The 19,128-nt window shown below is 41.7% G+C and overlaps 1 long non-coding RNA gene across 1 annotated transcript in view; it reads left to right on the top strand.

Annotated features, from left to right (window-relative positions):
• The window catches only part of LOC109246495 (uncharacterized), a 55,233-nt gene extending 44,446 nt beyond the window's left edge, over positions 1-10,787 (top strand). The window contains exon 5 of the long non-coding RNA XR_002071368.2: positions 10,641-10,787. This is a non-coding gene — a long non-coding RNA (uncharacterized LOC109246495). The remainder of the gene's footprint in view (positions 1-10,640) is intronic.
• Positions 10,788-19,128: the final 8,341 nt, after the last annotated feature.

Consider the following 19,128-nt stretch of genomic DNA (forward strand, 5'->3'; position numbering starts at 1 on the left):
CTACCAAATGTCAAATTCAGTATTTTATGTATTTCACTTGCTTTATTTCTCACAGCAAGGCAGTAATGTAGACGTTCTTGTTTCCATGCTATATATAGGACATGGGGAACTGAGGAACATAGTATAAGGAAATTTTTCCAAGGAAATTTCTAGCTGATGCAGAGGTGACATGTAACCCATATCTGTCTAATTCTAATCATTTGTTTTCTATGTCATGCCTTTCCCCAACCTCTGTTGCTCTATTACTGAGTTCTTTTGTATTAAATAGATATTTTCTATTGTGTCATTTTAATTCTTTTGTCATTTCTTTTACTATATTTTAAAAATCATTTTCTTAGCCCTTCCTGATGATTATAATTGAAACTGTCAGTTTCAATTCTGAACCATCGTTCAGATTTTCAACAACTTAATTTAACAGTGTATAAAAACTTTGCTCCTATATAGCTCCAACCTTTCCCCCTCCTTTGTGTTATTGCTGGTGTACATATTACATCTTTATACATCAAATGCCTAGCAACACAATATATAATTATTGCTGTATGCTGTTGTCTTTTAAATTATATGGAGGGAGGAGCACCTGGGTGGCTCAGTCGGTTAAACGGCCAACTCTGAACTTCAACTCAAGTCATGATCTTGTGGTTGTGAGATCAAGCCCTGTGTTGAGCTCCATGCTGAGCGTAGAGCATTTTGGAGCCTGCTTGAGATTCTCTCTCTCTCTCCCTCTGCCTCTCTTCCCTGCTCAAGTACTCTCACTCTCAGTAAACGAACCAACCAACCAACAAATAATAAATCTTATGGAGGGGAAAAAAAGAAGAGCTGACAAAAACATACATTTAACCTGTCTCACATTTACCTGTAATTTCCCTTTACCAACACTCTTTATTTTTTCTTTATTTTATTTTTTCTTTATTCTAGTATCTTTTCAACTCCACTTGAGAGACTTTAATATTTTTACAGGGCTGACCTGCTAGAGAAAAATTATCTCAGTTTTTGTTTATCTAGGAAGGCCTTAATTTCTTCTTCATGAAAAAAATTAATTTTGCTGGATACAGAATTATCGATGGAGAATTTGTTTCTTTCAGCATTTTAAATAAGTCATCCTACCAACTTTTGTCTCCATAGTTTCTGATGACAAACTAGCTGTTAATCTTAGCGAGAATTCCTTGTATAGGATGAGTCACTTCTCTCTTGCTGCTTGTAAGATTCTTGTCTTTTGAAAGTTTGATTATGATTTGTCTAGGTGTGGATCTCTTTAAGTTTATCCTTCATGGCGTTCATTAAGTTTCTTTAATGTATGTATTAATATTTAAAAAAAAATCAAACTTGAGTGGGTTGACATTATCAAGCGGGTGACATAGGCTGTTCATGACTCAGTCCCCATCACAAGAAGATCAACTAGCAATGATCCAGAGCCAAGACACTATTGTGTTAATCCCAGAATGTGAGAGTGGAACTGAGGCATCCCCTGGACCACAGAGACTAAAAAGGACTGTATTAGAAGGGTAACAACCACTTTGACTGCATTACCCTTGCCACAGAGCAGTAAGAAGCCAAAGTAAGATGCCCTTCATGGGCCCACAGTTTCTCCAGTTGGTAAAAGAGAACCCAGGGTGGTCATCCAGCATCCCCAGCGCTGGGTGATGCTTCCTGGGAGGCTTATTAAGCTTATTAAGCTCTCACTTTATGGGATCACTGGGGGAAACTTCAGAGCTCCAATGTTGCAGACCAGATAGAGATGGAGAAGGGGAGCAGGGCTTAGAGGAACCAGTGCTGAGATCTTGGTGGACTATGTTCCTATTTATAGCAGTGCCCAAGCAGAGATCTCAGACAGCAGCCATTCTACAGAGCTGAGCTGGTGGTCTTGTCTGGCCAGGGTCTCAGTAGTTCTGCCTGATTTGGATCCCCACCCAATGAGCCCTGCTGGCTGGGGAGCACATCCTATGGCCTACCCAAGTAGGGAAGCAAACTTATAGTCCAACACAACTGTTCAGCATGGCCTTTAGTTCTGCCCCACTGGAAGGCATGGCCACAGATGCCCAGCAGCTGAGGATCATATCCTATGTCCCACCTGGGAAGAGAGCCAAGTCAACAGTCCCACCCAACTGTTCAGCATAGCTTCTGGCCCCAGATAACCAGGATGTTGACCAGTGACCCTGAGCAGTCTCAGAGACCAGTCAACTACCCTACCCACCAGCAGAGCCCAGCATGTAGTCATGCCCAGTTGGTGAACAGAGACTGTAGATATGCCCAGGCAGGGAGCTGAGTCAATGATTAAGCCCAGTCACAGACTATAGCTTGAAGCCCTATCAGACCTGGTATCCCAGACAGTGACCATCCCACCCCAACTCAGAACATAGTCTCTAGCCCCATACAACTGTGGGGTACAGCTGGAGGATCCAATCAGCCAGAGAGGCTAACCAGTGATCTTGCTCAATAGTGTTTCACTCACTGTTATAATCCAGCAGTAGAATAATGTGATCAGTTCATGTGGATAGGTTAGTGATAATTGGGATCAATTTTGTCTAACCTTCCTTACTCTTCTAGGTAACTCACGCGCTAAGTACGAATAGCTATGATCATAATATTTTGATAACACTTTAACATTTCAATCAATTCATGTAGATGCTCTCCCTCATTAGTATCATTAATGACATTCATTCTATTTGTAAAATAATTTCATGATTAGTCATGGACAAACATTTTGCCTAGAAAGTTATCTCCAACTCATTTTACTAACAATGGAAGCAGAAACAAATAAAAAGCCCTGATAGTTTCACATAAGGAATTGCTAAAATGTTATCTGCAAATAATTTTTTTTTTCCTAATGGACTTACTATTAAGTTGTACTGCAAAGGGTATACTAGGAAAAAAACCCATAACAAACAAACGAACAAAAAACCAAATGCATCATAAGCACCAGGGTACTTGACAATATTCTAGTCCAATGTGAATTAAGTAAAAATTCCAAAACAATACCTGAATTCTTTAAAAAAAATTTTTTTTAATTTGAATTTTTATTTTTGAGAAGGAGAGCACATGCAAGTTGGAGAGAGGCAAAGGGAGAGGAAGAGAGAGAATCCCAAGCAGGCTCCGTGCTCAGTGCAGAGACCAATGCAGGGCCCCATCTCATAACCTTGGGATGAAATCAAGAGTCAGACACTTAACTGACTGAGCCACCCAGGCACCCCCAATTTCTGAATTTTAACAAAGTACACTCATGGGACTTAAAAACAGAGACCAGATTATTAAAAAGAAAATGAAGCCCTTAAGAAGGTTAGGCAGACAAAGAAGAAATAGTGGAATGAAATGCTTATTAGTCTAATTCACTACCCTCAGGGCTAGAGTGATATATTTAATTACCTGGCATTCTCCCTCCAGTTGTATATGGAGGTTATATATCAGCACATTTCTGAATCCTTAGCTGTTGGTTCAACGCCTCCCTGAGTTTTGCTATATTTGCACACCTATAACTACCCCTGTAATGATTTTTCTCATGGTGAATATACCACATTGTTACTTGCTTAGGATTTTGCTTTTACAACGTTCTTGATTTTATTTAGAACGGAAATTTTGTACGATAGCTGGGAAACGGAGAACACATAACCCTTGCCATAGACATAAGATAATATAATTAAAACTGTATACTGTTCTTTTGGATACTATTGTGTGTGGAAGGCTCTGAGCCTGAGACCTATTTTCTATTGGTTGGAAGAGGAAGACAGCAAGGGTGTGTGTTAAAGGCATGCCAGCACTAGAATGAGGCACAATCGCAAGGATCGAGAGAAGGTTGAAAGAGAATGCTGATCTCACCAGACGATTCCGTGATGTTTAATGCCGTAACTGTGAGCGAGTAAAACCTGAAATACGTCATATTCTTCTGGCCTACAAATTTGGGAAATAAATCAACATGAGTTCATGTCCTTGCTCCGACAGTCTCAAGTTAATAAACTTTTTCTATTAAAGTTTTTTCACTTGTAAACTGAAATGTACCTCATTTGAATGGTGAATATTCGCGTGATAGCAAACAGAAAGCTTTTAACCGGCATGAGTAAATCTTCGGGAAAAATTAACTGTTACCGTTATGTTTTCTGCACTCTATTGCCACTGGACCTTCCTGAGCTTAGAAATGTAATTATAAAGTTGTTACCCCCACTCTTGAGGTCATTGAAATGCTTACTATAAGTCATAGCCTACTTGTCACATAAACAGTTAAAAGACATCAGCGAGGAGGCACATCGCATCAAGAAATATTTACTGAACAGGAGGACTGACAGGTAGGGTGATGCACTTTTTGGTTTGCACAAAGGTGCCTGGGACGGCGAGAGCAGGTGGGAGCTGAAACTCCAACTTTCGCTCTGCAAACTAATCCATGGGCCCTGGTGTGGGGCTGCATCAGCCTCCGTGAGTGCTTTCCCGGGATTTGCACAAAAGCACCTTATCAGTGGTAGGTGCTCCTCCTCCTGCCTGCCTGTTACGTATGCATGCGGTAATCTGCGCACTATGAGCGATAATAGAAGGATCACAAATAAAGAATCCCAAGAGGGGCGCCTGGGTGGCCCAGTTGGTCAAGTGTCCTCCTGACTTCAGCTCAGGTCATGATCTCACGGTTAGTGATCTCCAGGCGTGTCGGGCTCTGTGCTGACAGCCTGGAGCCTGCTTCGGGTTCTGTGTGTCTCTCTCTCTCTGCCCCTCCCCTGCTCGTGCTCTCTGTCTCTCAAAAATAAATAAACGTTAAAAAAAATTAAAAAAGAAGAAAAGAATCCTAAGTGAAGGAACTCAAATAAGGCAGCATGCCAGTGGCCTGGCCAAGAAGTACCAAGTCAGAGCTGGTCCCAGAGCCCTGCGCAGCTCTGTCTCCATCCAGGGTCGTCCTGCCCTTCTGTGTCTGCAGGGGCTCGAACAGGCTCTTTTTGTCCTTCCAAGCAATGGCAAAGTTCAGTTAATTACTCATGGAGTTTTGAAGGTGGAGCTGAAGGATGGATGGGGACTGGGTAAACAAGAGAGAGAGGCAGGATAGAGAACGAAATCCAAATTTAGCTGTGGCATAGTTGGGTTATTTTTATTTTGGCTAATAAGCAAAATGCAGAAAGGGATCTTTCCCCTTTTGTTAACTTTTAAAGAAAGAGACCGCTGCCTGTGTCACTGGCAGTAGTTTCAGGGGCCATCCTTCTTCTTCTCAGGGGAGGGAGAAGAGGAGACATCCAAGGGCTGGGTTTCTTTGATCTGGCTCCGCCTCCTTATCCTCATTTATTTGCACCCTCCCCACCCGTGACCCAGCATCACCGAAGGCCTGCGTCTCACCGGGAGGCTAGACATCTTGCTCCCGGGGGGGCCTCCTCTCTTTGTCCACCTGGGTAATTGTCATGGGATCTTGGGCGGCCCCTCCCCTGTCTTCCTCAATGGCTTTGGTGGAATTTCCACCATGTGCTGGACACCGTGGCCAGGAGTAGCCTTTCATACGCTCTTCAGAACAATCCTAAAAAACGATTAGCTTTTAAACTATTTAGCTTATTATTCCCATTTTTACAGAAGAGGGCAGTGAGGTAACTTGCTCAAAGAAATGCAGTGATTAAGTTACAGAGCTTCATCTGAAAAGTGGGCCTTGACCATTTCCAGGAAAGAGGCCTGTGTTCCCAGGGCTCTCTTGGTACTTCAGACCTTTCATTCTACAAGGTCTAAGCTAACAAATCAAGTGACTTACTATTAACCAGTGTAAAAATGCTTTATCTTGAGGGGGTTTAAATAAAGTATGTAAATATGGCACTTGTTCAACCTTATATTTTGTGTGACATTCTGTGTATACAGTGTGGCCAACTAGAGCACCCCCAGATGCGGGGGGCATTGTCAGCTCCAAGGTTGCCCTTCTGTTGTAAGTGCCTTGGGGGCAACGGGGGGTTTGGGAAAGCCCAGTTGAGGGTCTCAGGGAATTCATCCAGTGGGAAAAGGACTGGCTCAATCTCCTGACTTCCAGGAAGGTAAAAAAAAAAATTAAAAAAAAAATTGACATCATGGTCAGTAAAGGACAGACTTTCTGCCTGTGAATGCCTTGTTAGAAGTTGGAGGAAAAGAAATAGAGTACACTTACCAGCAAGGCACCTCTGAATTGCACCCTGCTGTCTCTGTAATGTTTTGTCTGCCATAAATGAAGATAAATTTGCAGATGGGACCCTAGAATGCTAGCCTGAAAACTCTAAGATAGTCTTGGGTAGGTGTGTGTGAGCTTCTATAGTCTGGAGCACAACACGAATCATTATTCATAGCCAATTTAAACGATGCTGTCTCCCCAGTTGCAAAAGGCAATTGCAAAAATAGTTTTCCTTCCCTCAGCGAAGTCTTTGCTCCTTTGGTAACTCCGTGAACCTTAGGGATTCTCAATCTAAGGTGCCATTTTTGGTTCCTATCATCAGGGAGAAACAACACTGGAGAGTCTGTCCGCTGTTGTGTTTGCAGACTCATTGGTGACCCTGCAGTCTGGTGCCACCCTGTCTGCTGGGGGCCAAGGACACCAGGCTAGGAAGCGTTATCAGTTGCGAGAATTTCTGTTCCTCCGGTATTAGAATTAATTTGTCTTATTACCATCCAGGGATACCAGGAACGAAATTCTCTCAGAGTTTCTCCCAAACGGGCCTCCCTCCAACTCTGTTCATCTTCTTCCCTATGCTTAAGGCGTTTGTTGATGTTAACCTATCATAACCTATCATGTTGATAATCCTATCATACCAGGATTTCTGGGTCAGTAGGTCTGTAAATATCCACAATGTTCAGTGCTTGGAGCTGGTCTTTACCAAAGACTTCAGGCATTGTCTCAGGCCACTCAGCTGCTATAACAAAATACCTCAGACTTGGTGGCTTAAACAACAGAAATTTCTTTCTCCTAGTTCTTGAGGCTGGGAAATCCAAGATCAAGCTGCTGGTAGATTCGGTGTCTGGTGAGAGCTCTCTTACTGGTTTGGAGATAGCATTTTGCTGTGTTCTCACATGGTGGAGTACTGGTCTCTTCCTTTTCTCATGAGAATACTAATCCCATTGTGGGGGATCCAGCCCCATGACCTCATCTAAACTTAATTGCCCTCCAAAGGCCCTACATCCAAATACCACCCCATTGGGGCGTAGGGCTTCAATCTATGAATTTGAGGGGGACACACACATTCAGTCCATAGCATGCATGACCCCTGTTTTCCTTGTTTACACCTGGTGGAGTGGGTATAAATACAATGGGATCTCTGTAAATTGGGGCTACAGCATCCTCTACAGTTGCTCCTACATAGGAAGCTGGTCCAGGGTTCCTTGTGCACATGAAGCCGGGGTCATCTACCTTCACCACTGTAATTCCTCGAAGTCAGTTCCATGCCTCTGGTGCAGAGGTCATTAGTCAAATGTTATTTTGTCCTCTAGTCTCATAGCTCATCTATTTCTTGTTCCTGTTGAATGGCCATTGGACTAATCAAGATATGTCTCCAACTGTTTGGCTGATCATTCTTCCCACTGGTCACTTGATTACATGTGGTTAATCTAGTTACAATGTTTTTTGTTTGTTTTTTTTTTGCTTGGCGATTGGTTTACAATAAAGCAATAAAGGACTTGCCTTCCAGTTGGAACCCTGGATCCTGCTCTGGATCTCTACCTTAGAGATTAGTCTCATGAGGCACTTGTCTGGGGCAGGGTGCTTGATGGCTACCTCTGTCTCTCTCACAGCAGGTCATCTAAACGGACTAGACAATAGCAACCTTAGATAAAAGAGGAGAAAGGAGAGAGAGGTCCACGCGGAATCGAGTGCCTGGTCACTCTGGGGTGTTAGACGTATACAAGATAATAGGAAAACCATTTGAAGATGTTGGGAAGAGGAAATTTCAGATGATTGTTGATAATATGGCTTAGCTGTAATGAGTTTAGTCCTGGACCTGATTATCTGGCTTAAGCAAATTGCTTAGTCTCTTTTAGGCTCCAACTTCTGCCCCAATAAAAGAGGCTATCTTTGCGGTACGGACTAAATAAGATAACATAAACAACACCCAGTGCCTGGCCCTCTCGTTGTTCTCAGTGCCACGTTTTGAGCCTATTGATGGGTTGCTAATGGAGACATGGATCTTCTTTGATAATCCTAAACTTTGAGCAACAACATTTGACATGACACTTATATTTCATCACAGATCCTGTCTCCAAAAATGTTCAATTTTTTAAAGAACGTCATTGTAAGCGAATCAGAAAGCCTGAGACTGACTTCATATTGACCATCTTTGGAAACAAAAATGAAAGGCTATACCTTAAACGAGAGGGCTAAAACAAATTTAGAAGAACAAATCACATAAATACTGCCCAGATAGTGATTCGTATTTCCATCTACATCTTCCAGTTTTAAGGCTCAGCCTTACCTGACCTGGGTCGGCTGTCCTGAGCCCTGCTCAGGTGTTTGAGGCAGGGCACTTGAAGACCTTTACCATCTCCCCCTGCTTGCTGCCCTTGTAATACTTTGTGGATTGAGAGAGGCAAGCAGCCAGCCACGGGAGGGAGAGAAGTGAATGGAGGTGAGTCAGAGGGCAGAGAAGGGGTTGCCAGGGGAAGAGGATGGCAGAGGAAGATGTACTCACTGAATGGTAACTAGGAAAACTCCCAGGCCCCATTCCTCCCTCTCCTCTCCACGCAGGGGGAAGAATCTCTATGCTAATGTGCTCAATCTAGCATCTGTTAACGCTTAACATCTCTCCGTAGCCCCCGTGCATTCTGGCACAGTCTCTGCCTCAGGCATGCAAATTTGCATTTTCCCTTGACACTGGTACAAGTAGCTTTCTAAATTTGCCTGAAATATAGCATTTGCAAGGTATTTTGGGAGACTTATGAAGAACTGGGCTGGAGTTAAGCTTCATTATTATTTTATAGACTTTCTCTTTTTTTTCCCTTCATCTAATTTAATTTCTAAGGAAATTGTGAAGCTACCCATAATTTGAGAAATTTAAAGTTATAAGACAAAAAGAATTATAACCCCAGAGACCACCTTTTACTGGCCGAAAGATGGAGGAGATGATTAAAGTTTGCTTTGAAATTAATTAAAAACATTTGTAACTGCTGAAAGTACTGTGCTCAGACTCCAAAGTAAAGATGTCCATTGTGTAAATAGATGTAACACCTCGAAGTCCTCTCCACTTCATAGGGATGGAGAGGAATTGGCTCTCTGGGATGTGAAGTCTAACTGTTTATCCTGATTAGGTTAATAGCTTCACAAATTTTATGTTAGCCCCTTGCATTCCCTAATTACTAATCAGTTTTACACTTTCAGAGGAGCCATCACACAATTTATAGAATTGAGTTAACAACAATTTAGGAAATCATTCAGGCTTTATTCTCAGATCCTCAACATAATGAGGCGAAATCGCTTTTAGTTGGTTTGGCAATGAGACCAAATGTTTTAACTAGGGAGGGGGTTGGAGGAGGAGGGTCCAGTTGGTGGGCCCCTTCTGAACCACTGCCTTGTCTGTTCCCTGGCCTTGCTAACTGCCCCGCAGACTGAGGAAGGGGTGGAGTGGAAGCTGAAATCAGAATCTACCTCCTCCCAATTGAGATGATTACAGCTCCGCCCATAGTCATTATGAGCCTCCATCTCCTGCTTCCTTAGCCCCTCACTCTGGCAGCCAGTAAGTTTGCTTCCTTCTTTCCCTATTGGTATGTTTCATGAAAACAGTGATGCTGCTCAGAATGTTTATTTGCTTATTTTTTAAATATAATTCATTGTCAAGTTAGCTAACATACAGTGTATACAGTGTGCTCTTGGTTTTGGGGGAAGATCCCGGTGATTCATCGCTTATGGACAACACCCAGTGCTCATCCCAAGTGCCCTCCTCAACACTCATCACTCATTTCCCCCCTCCCCTGCTCCCCTGCCCATCAACCCTTGGTTTGTTCTCTGTATTCAAGAGTCTCTTATGGGTTTGCCTCCCTTTCTGTTTAAAACTATTTTTTCCCCTTCCCTGCCCCCATGGTCTTCTGTTAAGTTTCTCAGAATGTTTATTTTAACCAAACATGGTTTAGTCCTTCAGAGCGTAGACCTGAGAATAAAGAAAAATTCTGAGATGGATTTCCATTTTTATCTTTTATCACTGCCTAGTTTTGTGATTTTTTTATGTAATTTTTTTTTTTATTTTAGAGAGAGAGAGAGAGAGCATGGGGGAAGGGCAGGGAGAAAGTGGGGGACAGAGGATCTGAAGTGGGCTCCCCACTGACAGCAACGAGCCTCACACAGGGCTCAAACTCACAAACCATGAGGTCATGACCTGAGCCAAAGTCGGACACTTAACTGACTGAGCCACCCAGGTGCCCCCTAGTTTTGTGATTTCTAAGCAAGTTACTGTAACTGGACAAACGCCAATTTCTTCATCTGTAAAATGAGAATAATGCCTACGTGACAGTGTTATTGTAGGGTATTAAAATATCTGAATAGAACTCCAAGTGGGATCCAGAATATTGTTGATTGCGGAGCTGGTAAATTAGTGACTCATGCACACGGGGCTTGATTTTCTTTTAAAGCAGAAAAAAGAAATTTTCAGGGGTGCTTCATAAGCAGAGGAAGATGAGTTGGAGGAGGCAGATGGAGAGGGAGTCAGGCCATTTGTCACCCTCTCAGTCCCTTGGTTTGATCTTGGTCACAGTGGACAGAGATGGGAGCTAGACATCTACAAAAATTCGCACTCGGAGTGCTGGTTACAGCGAGACACCATTAGAGAGAAAGGGCGTTCTCCTCCTCCTGCATGGACCACAGAACTACTATCACCCCTTGAGGACTGTCGGCTCTGAGAGAAGCAACGGTGAGTGTTTTCATGGTGAACGGCTGCTGTGGTTGTCGGAGGCACTGTCCCATGGCTCAGTGGATGGCCATCAGATGGAGATGGGGCATGAGGAACAAAAATGCCAGACAAGCTTGCTGGAAGATGGTTTGAGATTAGGACCAGTTTGTGAGCAAATGGGAGGCACCTTGTGAAAAATACTTTTGGGGGTGGAGGAGTGTTGGGATTTAAGTTGCTATTGCTGACCTCACCCCATTTCTGTCCAAAACCTCGTAAGGACATTTCAGGCTGCAAAAAATTAAATGAGATAATGTGTATAAAGTGCCTGCTGCTGAAACAGATTCACTGCTTCCTGGATGATCGTTATGGTTATTAATCATTCACAAATACCATAGTATTTTTTGAGAGTCTATTAGGTGCCAAACACTGTTCTAGGCATGGAGGGTACAGTGATGAACAACAATATTGATAAAACCCTGATCTCATGAAGCTGATAATCTAGTGGGGGAGGAGAAAAATAATGTGATTTCAGATAATGATTCACACTGTAGGAAAAAAAAAAGAGACAGATCGGAGAGGTTAGGGCGTTATTTATTTGAGGCAAGTTTTCATGTGTGCGTGAAGCAGAAGGGGGTGTGTGTGGGAGTGTGGGGGGGTCCCCAGTCATGCTGTTTGACTTGAACAGAACTGGGTGATGACAGTGCTAAAGGACACCTCATGTTCCACGTGCACACATTTCAACAGGTATAACCCAGCATTTTTCTCATTGCCCCAGTTTCATTTTCTTTTCAAAGAAGCCATTACAACCATCTTGGATACGTGCAATAGTTTGGTTACAATTCCAGCACCAGTGTCTTAGAAACCTATCAACCACCAGGAGATGACACGGAGCCTCTGGATGGGCCTGGAGAAATCGCAGTGTGACAGTCTCCACTGCTGTGAGTGGTTTTATTTTATCCGCCCCCCATCTTCTGATGTAACAACAGGGGTGGTCTTGCACAGCAAAGACACAAATTGTCTTGGGGCGCCTGGGTGGCTCAGTCGGTTGAGCGTCCGACTTCAGCTCAGGTCACGATCTCGCGATCTCACGGTCGGTGAGTTCGAGCCCCGCGTCAGGCTCTGGGCTGATGGCTCAGAGCCTGGAGCCTGCTTCCGATTCTGTGTCTCCCTCTCTCTCTGCTCCTACCCCATTCATGCTCTGTCTCTCTCTCTATCTCAAAAATGAATAAACGTTAAAAAAATTAAAAAAAAAATTGTCTTCAAGGGTTTGGCGATTTCTCCCCTAACAGTCGGCCTGGGTAGCCTCCAGTAGCTTCTGTTCCAGCACAACTTTCTCTTGCTACACAGTGTTAACAAGAGAGCAGGGTGCCTGCTGCTGGCTCTCGTTGTTAAAGCCAGATCAGTTGCTTAGACTCAGAACTTACTGAGTTTGTACCCAAAATGCACTAGTTGGTAAATATTTTGAATTGCACTCCTGCTTTTTTGTGTTAAAGCTTTTTTTTTTTTAATTTTTTTTAAATGTTTATTTTATTATTTTTGAGACAGAGAGAGACAGAGCATGAACGGGGGAGGGGCAGAGAGAGAGGGAGACACAGAATCGGAAGCAGGCTCCAGGCTCTGAGCCGTCAGCCCAGAGCCCGACGCGGGGCTCGAACTCACGGACCGCAAGATCGTGTCCTGAGCTGAAGTTGGACGCTTAACCGACTGAGCCACCCAAGTGCCCCAAAGCTTATTTATTTTTGAGAGAGAGAGAGAGAGAGAGTGCATGAGCAGGGGAGGAGCAGAGAGAGAGAGAAAGAGAGAATCCCAAGCAGGCTGGTTCCATGGTTCCATGAACTGTTGAGATCATGGCCTGAGCTGAAATCAAGAGTCAGAGGCTTAACTGACTGAGCCACCCAGACGCCCCTGCCCTCCTGCTTTTATAAAAGCACGTATCAGTGAAGCTAATTTCCAGCACAGTATATGCAAATACATCTCTACTTACTATGTGTCCACACTCTTGCCCATCTTATTCTACGACATAAGAAAACAACAAGTCAGCCCATCTCTCCTGGCGTTCGCACTTGAGATGTTGTCTTTCTCCCTGATGCTGCTTTCCTGTGGCTCTCAACAGGTGGTTGGTTTGTTAAGGGAGGGGCCAGCTCTTACTGATCTTTGCTTCACAGAAGCCATTTGAATGTCTTTCATGAAGAGATACCTAATGAACGTGCCGATTAAGAAACAGTGTCCCAACTTATTTCTTTCCCTGTAGAACAGATGAAGTGGAATTTTAGAGTAATTGTTGACAGGTCCTTAACACACTCATCTGATATGTGATTTGGGTTGTTGAGACTGCCTTTTATCTTTAAATTTGAAATGTTTCCCAGCTGGCAAGGGGCCACTTTCGGTAATAGCTTCCCTCCTCTACTTAGCTTTTCACCAAAGCCAGACTCTGAGGTAGTTTCCCTATTCTGCAGTCCCCTTCAGCCATAAATTTATTAAGGAAGGACACCAGGGCTATAAAATCGGGGATGGCAGGATGACATAGTATTTCCAAAGTCACTTCATGAGGCAGGTTGTAATAACAGCGGATCAACAAATCATTCACATTTTTCCAGTAAGTAGTACATGCATACGTGGTCTCGTAACACCCACATGAAAGTTTATTGAGTGGTACAAATGAATACAAAATTAAAATCTGCTGAAGGAACTTGTTTAGATTGCACATACTGTGCAAATATGGGAAACCTTTTTTTATTATGACAGATGATCTTGTCTTGTATATTCTCTTAAGGCAATTTATTCTTAAGCATTAATTGAAGTAGCAATTCACTTTACATTTCTGAACACCTAGAATTCTGCCCAAGTTAGCCACTCCTATAGCTTTAGGGTCAATATAAATACATATGAAAACAGTCTCTAATGGGGGCCCTGCTGATGTCTGTTCTTATTTTTTAATGTTTTCTTTATTTCTGAGAGAGAAACTGAGAGCATGAGCAGGGGAGGGGCAGAGAGAGGGCGACAGAGGATTCGAAGCTGCTTTTATGCTGACAGCAGAAAACCCGATTTATGAAAGTTAAAAATGCATAAATATGCATGTATATGTATATATAGATATAAAAAATACATTTATGCTTTATATAATTAAAAAAAAAGCAGAATGCTTCTCAAAGATACAGTTAGAATTTTAAAGTATGATTTTCTTAAGAGGTATGTGGCTCACAGTTGACCAAGTGTACATTCCCTTCTTCCTAGGCACACAGCAAGACTACATTTCCCAGTTTCCTTTGCAGTTCGGTGTGGTCATGTGACCTAATTCTCCACATTCAGTGCTGAATATCGAAAACCTATATGGGTGATTGATCTTTTAGGATTTCTTTCTCTTTTAGGATTGAGGCAGACAGCACAGTGCCCTTAGAAATTAGAACTTAAAGACAATAGAGATACATGACGTAAAGAGCCCAAATTCCTGACTCACTGATTAGAGATAATATCCATTTAAAATTTTAATGTGTAAGAATAAACTTTTATCCTATTGAATCACTGTAAATTTTGGAGTTTATTAGTGTAGCTAACTGTGCTATTTCTTGATTTCCAAACACCCTGCAAATATGAATAACAGCTGCCATCTGCTCTCCCTGATTTCCTTCACCATGGGTATACAGAGAGCTTCTGCTTTTTGTCTCCTCTCTCTTACCTCAACGTGTTAGGTGATGGTAACTTGCAAAGTGGTTCTTCTTTACTCATTGTCCTCTCAGAACTTGGAGAGAGAAAGAGAGTTCAGTCTTCAGAGCAGCTCAGGACTTTTAGTATATATATGTTATGAATTAAGTAAATTACACTTAATCAGGCTGGCCTGGATACCAGGGGGGGACTCTCTTGAATGACAGGTAGTACAAATGAACATCAAGGGGAGTGACATATGAAAATGCAGAATATATTATCCTTCCTTTTCCAGGTCTCAAACCCGAAGGAAAAGTTCTGGGTCATTGCAATTATTTAAATATGATTTCCAAATAATTAAATTTATTTTCTTTGGCCATCTTTCAGTGGTTACATCTTGCCTATAGTCTCTGCTCAAATGTCCTCTCTTTTTTATTTATTCCTTCTCTCCTGCCATTTGACTTTTCCTTCATGAGCTTTGAAATTGCTGAGAGAGATTGAATGGGGGCAACAGCTTTTTAAGGCTGGGAGAAACTCCAGCACCTTAGGGCACAAGGATTTTCTAGTACCATGGGCTAGGGATACTCTTCCTACAACACTCACATCAATTACATTCTTAAGGGGCTGGAGAAGTATGCAGTTGACCCTCTTTGTTGTCCCCCTAATATACTAAGGTGAGAATCTCTCATTTATTGCCTCAATGCTAGAGGAAGATGTATTATAAATTCAAAACAACTAACTCGGGGCGCCTGGGTGGCTCGGTCGGTTAAGCGTCCGACTTCGGCTTAGGTCATGATCTCGCGGTCCGTGAGTTCGAGCCCCGCGTCGGGCTCTGTGCTGACAGCTCAGAGCCTGGAGCCTGTTTCAGATTCTGTGTCTCCCTCTCTCTCTGCCCCTCCCCTGTTCATGCTCTGTCTCTCTCTGTCTCAAGGATAAATAAATGTTAAAAAAAAAAAAAAAAACCAACTAACTCTACTAGTTTCAGAAAACACAGATAGCATACATGCTAAAAACTGCCTACATTTCAGAAGTAATGGAAGCTAATAGAAAAATGTTACTCCCTAAACATGCCTTCATATTATTCAAATTTAGCCACATCTATGGCCAAAAAATACCTAAAAACCTTAATTGTTAGCTAGAAGACAGCTTTGTGTCACATAAGCTAATCTTAGGTAGTAAAGAAGTACTGAAAGGCTAGGAATAACCATAGAAGAAAACACTATCATTTCAGGCATGTGAAATCTGATATAACACTTATTTAGGATACAACCAATAACGACAATGGTAGTAGTAGTAATACATAACGTTTGTTTGAGAACTTACCATGTGCCAGGCATTGTCTCCAACAATCCTATGAATTTGGTATTATTATAAACATATAATCAGAATGTAAGTATCTATCTACCAAATGAAGAAATGGAGATACAGAAGGTTAAGTAACATGACCAATGTAAAAAACTACCAGGTCTTAAGGAACTAAGGTGTATTAAATATCATATTATTTTAGATAACCATGCAAGTTGGAGAGAAGTTACCATAAACACACTCATTGTAGTATTTGATCACATTTACTATTTGATTAGCCAGAGATGCAAAAAAAAAAAAAAAAAAAAAAAAAAAAGTACTGGAAATGGGTTGACCACTCAGAGAAGGAAGTGATACACTGTGTCACAGCAAAGCCTTTTTTGGCTGGCAAAATCTCTACTGGGTACACAGTATCTGTGAATACTATATGAGTAAGGAGGGAGACATTGGGATATGAGAAATCTTTTTCTTGCTGTGCCCAGACCTTGTATCATCAGGACATACATTACCATTCAGAGAGAACTTAGAACAATCTATACCTCTGACCATCTATATTTACACATATCATCCAAGAACTTTTTGGTCCTTGCTTTCTATACAGATCAACAAGGTTGTGTCCTTGCAGAAAACCTATTTCTCTGTCGCAAATCACCTCCCTCTGATTTAATGCCCTTTTATTAGGGAGGTTTCTGATACTGAATCCTGGGACCCCACTCATCAAGCCATTTCACTGTAGATCACACTCAAACTTGGACGGAGAGGTCATGTGGTCACCTCTGCAGCCATCACTGGTCATATATTTATGTTGTTGAAAATTTTTAACATAAAATAACCCATACTTTCTGGCAGAGTTTATACTGTTTATTCATTTTGAGCTTCATCATGAATTTATAGTTGTTCTCCACGTCAGTTGGTTCCAATAATTGAACTCTTTGTTAGGTTTTCTCATGGTACCGCCCTGTGTTCTAGTTGTGATAGTATAGCAATGGAAGCCCGTTGGATCTAGATTCTTAGTTTAGCCATAGAAAGCTGTGGAAGAATCCATGTTTCTTTGCAGTAACAAAATGTGATAGACTAACCTCAAGATTTTGTGCCCTGATTGAGTCAGCTATTCTGCAAGGAGTCCTGATTCCTCTTAGGGGGGGAATGATAAAAATGTACATTCATATAATGATTTCTAATCTACTCCTATCTTTACTAGGTTTAATTTCTTTTGGTCTTGCTTTAATATGAGGCTTTATTAATCTAATAGTCCTTCCTGCTCTCTTCCCATTTTTCTCTTTGATCCAGAATTTCCTTCACACTCCTCACACCCCCCACAAAACAACATGGGACAGTAGTTTATAACTGTTCTCTGGAGTCAAACTCCCTCTATTTGTTTTTCAGCTTCGTTGTTGGGCAAGTTATCAATCTGTGCTTCATTTCCCTCTCTATTAAGTACCTCATAGGATTGTTGCTTAGTGCATGTAAACCTCTCAGAGTCATATTTAGTTCTAAGTGCTAAATAAACAGTAGTTATCATTAATTTTGGAACTACATGTTTTACATTATGATAGGAAATCATGGCTTCAAACTGAAATATTGCCTCCAAACTTGAAAATATTCATTTCATTTTTTATTCTCATACCCTTGGCATCCTGAAATCGACTAAAAAAATGTACTGACCTAGATGATTTCCTTTGTCAGCATCACATTCAAAGAATAGTTGTCTAACAAGAGAAAAGAATCCTAAACTTTTTATAAGAGGGCATCCAAGCTGCACAGTAACAGTACCCCTGGATTCTTACAAAAATGTTAATAAAAAATAGCAATAACAAATATACTCTCTCAGGTCTTTATTAAAATTCTATTTTAATGACTTATTTTCTTGGCCATTTAATTATCAATTTTCTTTTACCACAAAAAGCTTCACTGTTAAATGCAAAATACTTAACTTTCAGCGGAACTATAACCATAATTCATTAATTCTATAGTTTTCCAAACGTTATTGACAAGTATCAAAATACTGCTACAGCAAAATTAATATAGAAAATCACTGGAAATTTTTAAAATTTCGACTTCAAACGTTTATGGGGACCCATTTTAGTAGGTTCATAAAGTTACATCTTGGAGCCACACCTAGGAGCCACAATATCTGACCGAAAAAAAAAAAAAATCCTAGGGGCATCTGGGTGGCTTAGGCGGTTAAGCGTCTGACTCTTGATCTTGGCTTAGATTAGATTATTTGAGCACTGCGTTGGGCTCTGCACTAATGGTGTGGAACCTGCTTGGGATTCTGTCTCTCCTCCTGTCTGCCCCTTCCCGGCTTGTGTGCACTCTCTCTCTCTCTAAATAAACAAACATTAAAAAATTTTGAAAATCCTAGATATAGAAAAAACTAAAATTTCCTTTATATTATAAAAATTTCCTTCATATTGTTATTTGCTTGTGTTCTAGTGACAAAGCAGCCTTAGACAGGGTCACTTAAAGAGCCATTCTTGTGAATTCGGTTCATCATTTGCTTCTAGTTGGTGCTATACAATCTTTCTACTACCTTTAAGAACTTGTGATGAACAACATCCATTTGGTTCCAGCATCTTTCTTAACTTTCATCACCGCATCTTCTATGCAAATCATATGCCCTGACAAAACTAGTCTTTTCATTTTTTCCCAACGATGCCTGTGATTTCCTACCTCTGTGTTTGTTCACATAGGTCTTTCAGCCAGATGGCCTCTCCTGAAGTCTATGCCCACTTGAAGAGCTGAAAATAACCATTTTCCTTAAAGATGTCCCTGTTCTTCCCAACTGGAAATGATCCTCCTCTATTATTATATGTGCTATGCATTACTTACCATTCACTGTCTATTCCATTTGTTCCCTTTCCAATTAGATTTTATTATTTTTTAACGTTTATTTATTTTTGAGAGAGCGATTGCCCCCATGTGAGTGGGGGAGGGGCAGAGAGAGAGGGAGGAAGAATCCAAAGCAGGCTCCAGGCTCTGAGTTGTCAGCACAGAGCTCAATGGGGGGCTCGAACTCACGAGCTGTGAGATCATGACCTGAGCCGAAGTTGGAGGCTTAACCGACTGAGCCAACTAGGCTCCCCTCTAATTAGATATTTAACTGTTTTGCATCTGTGGGCAACAAAAGCTAGTTGGGTATTTTACACCAGGCATGGCCTTCTAGGTGTTGAATGGGAATAAACCTAGATTTTATTTCCTAAGAATAGAGACATAAGCAGTGAAAGAGGTTGCATGGAATCGAGGGTCCACTTCCAGTTCTGGCTCTACTCTTTGGAAACGTCACCTTCTCTGATGTCCCTGTTCTCAGCTGTGAAAGGAATGGAATGTACTTGGTAAACTCTCAAGACTCTTCTTCCTCTAAAATTGCTTTGCTTGGTAATAACTTCCGGTTACTCTTTACAAA

This window comes from Panthera pardus, unplaced genomic scaffold (genome assembly GCF_024362965.1).
Source record: "Panthera pardus isolate Hobbes unplaced genomic scaffold, ASM2436296v1 HiC_scaffold_13, whole genome shotgun sequence".
NCBI lineage: Eukaryota > Metazoa > Chordata > Mammalia > Carnivora > Felidae > Panthera > Panthera pardus.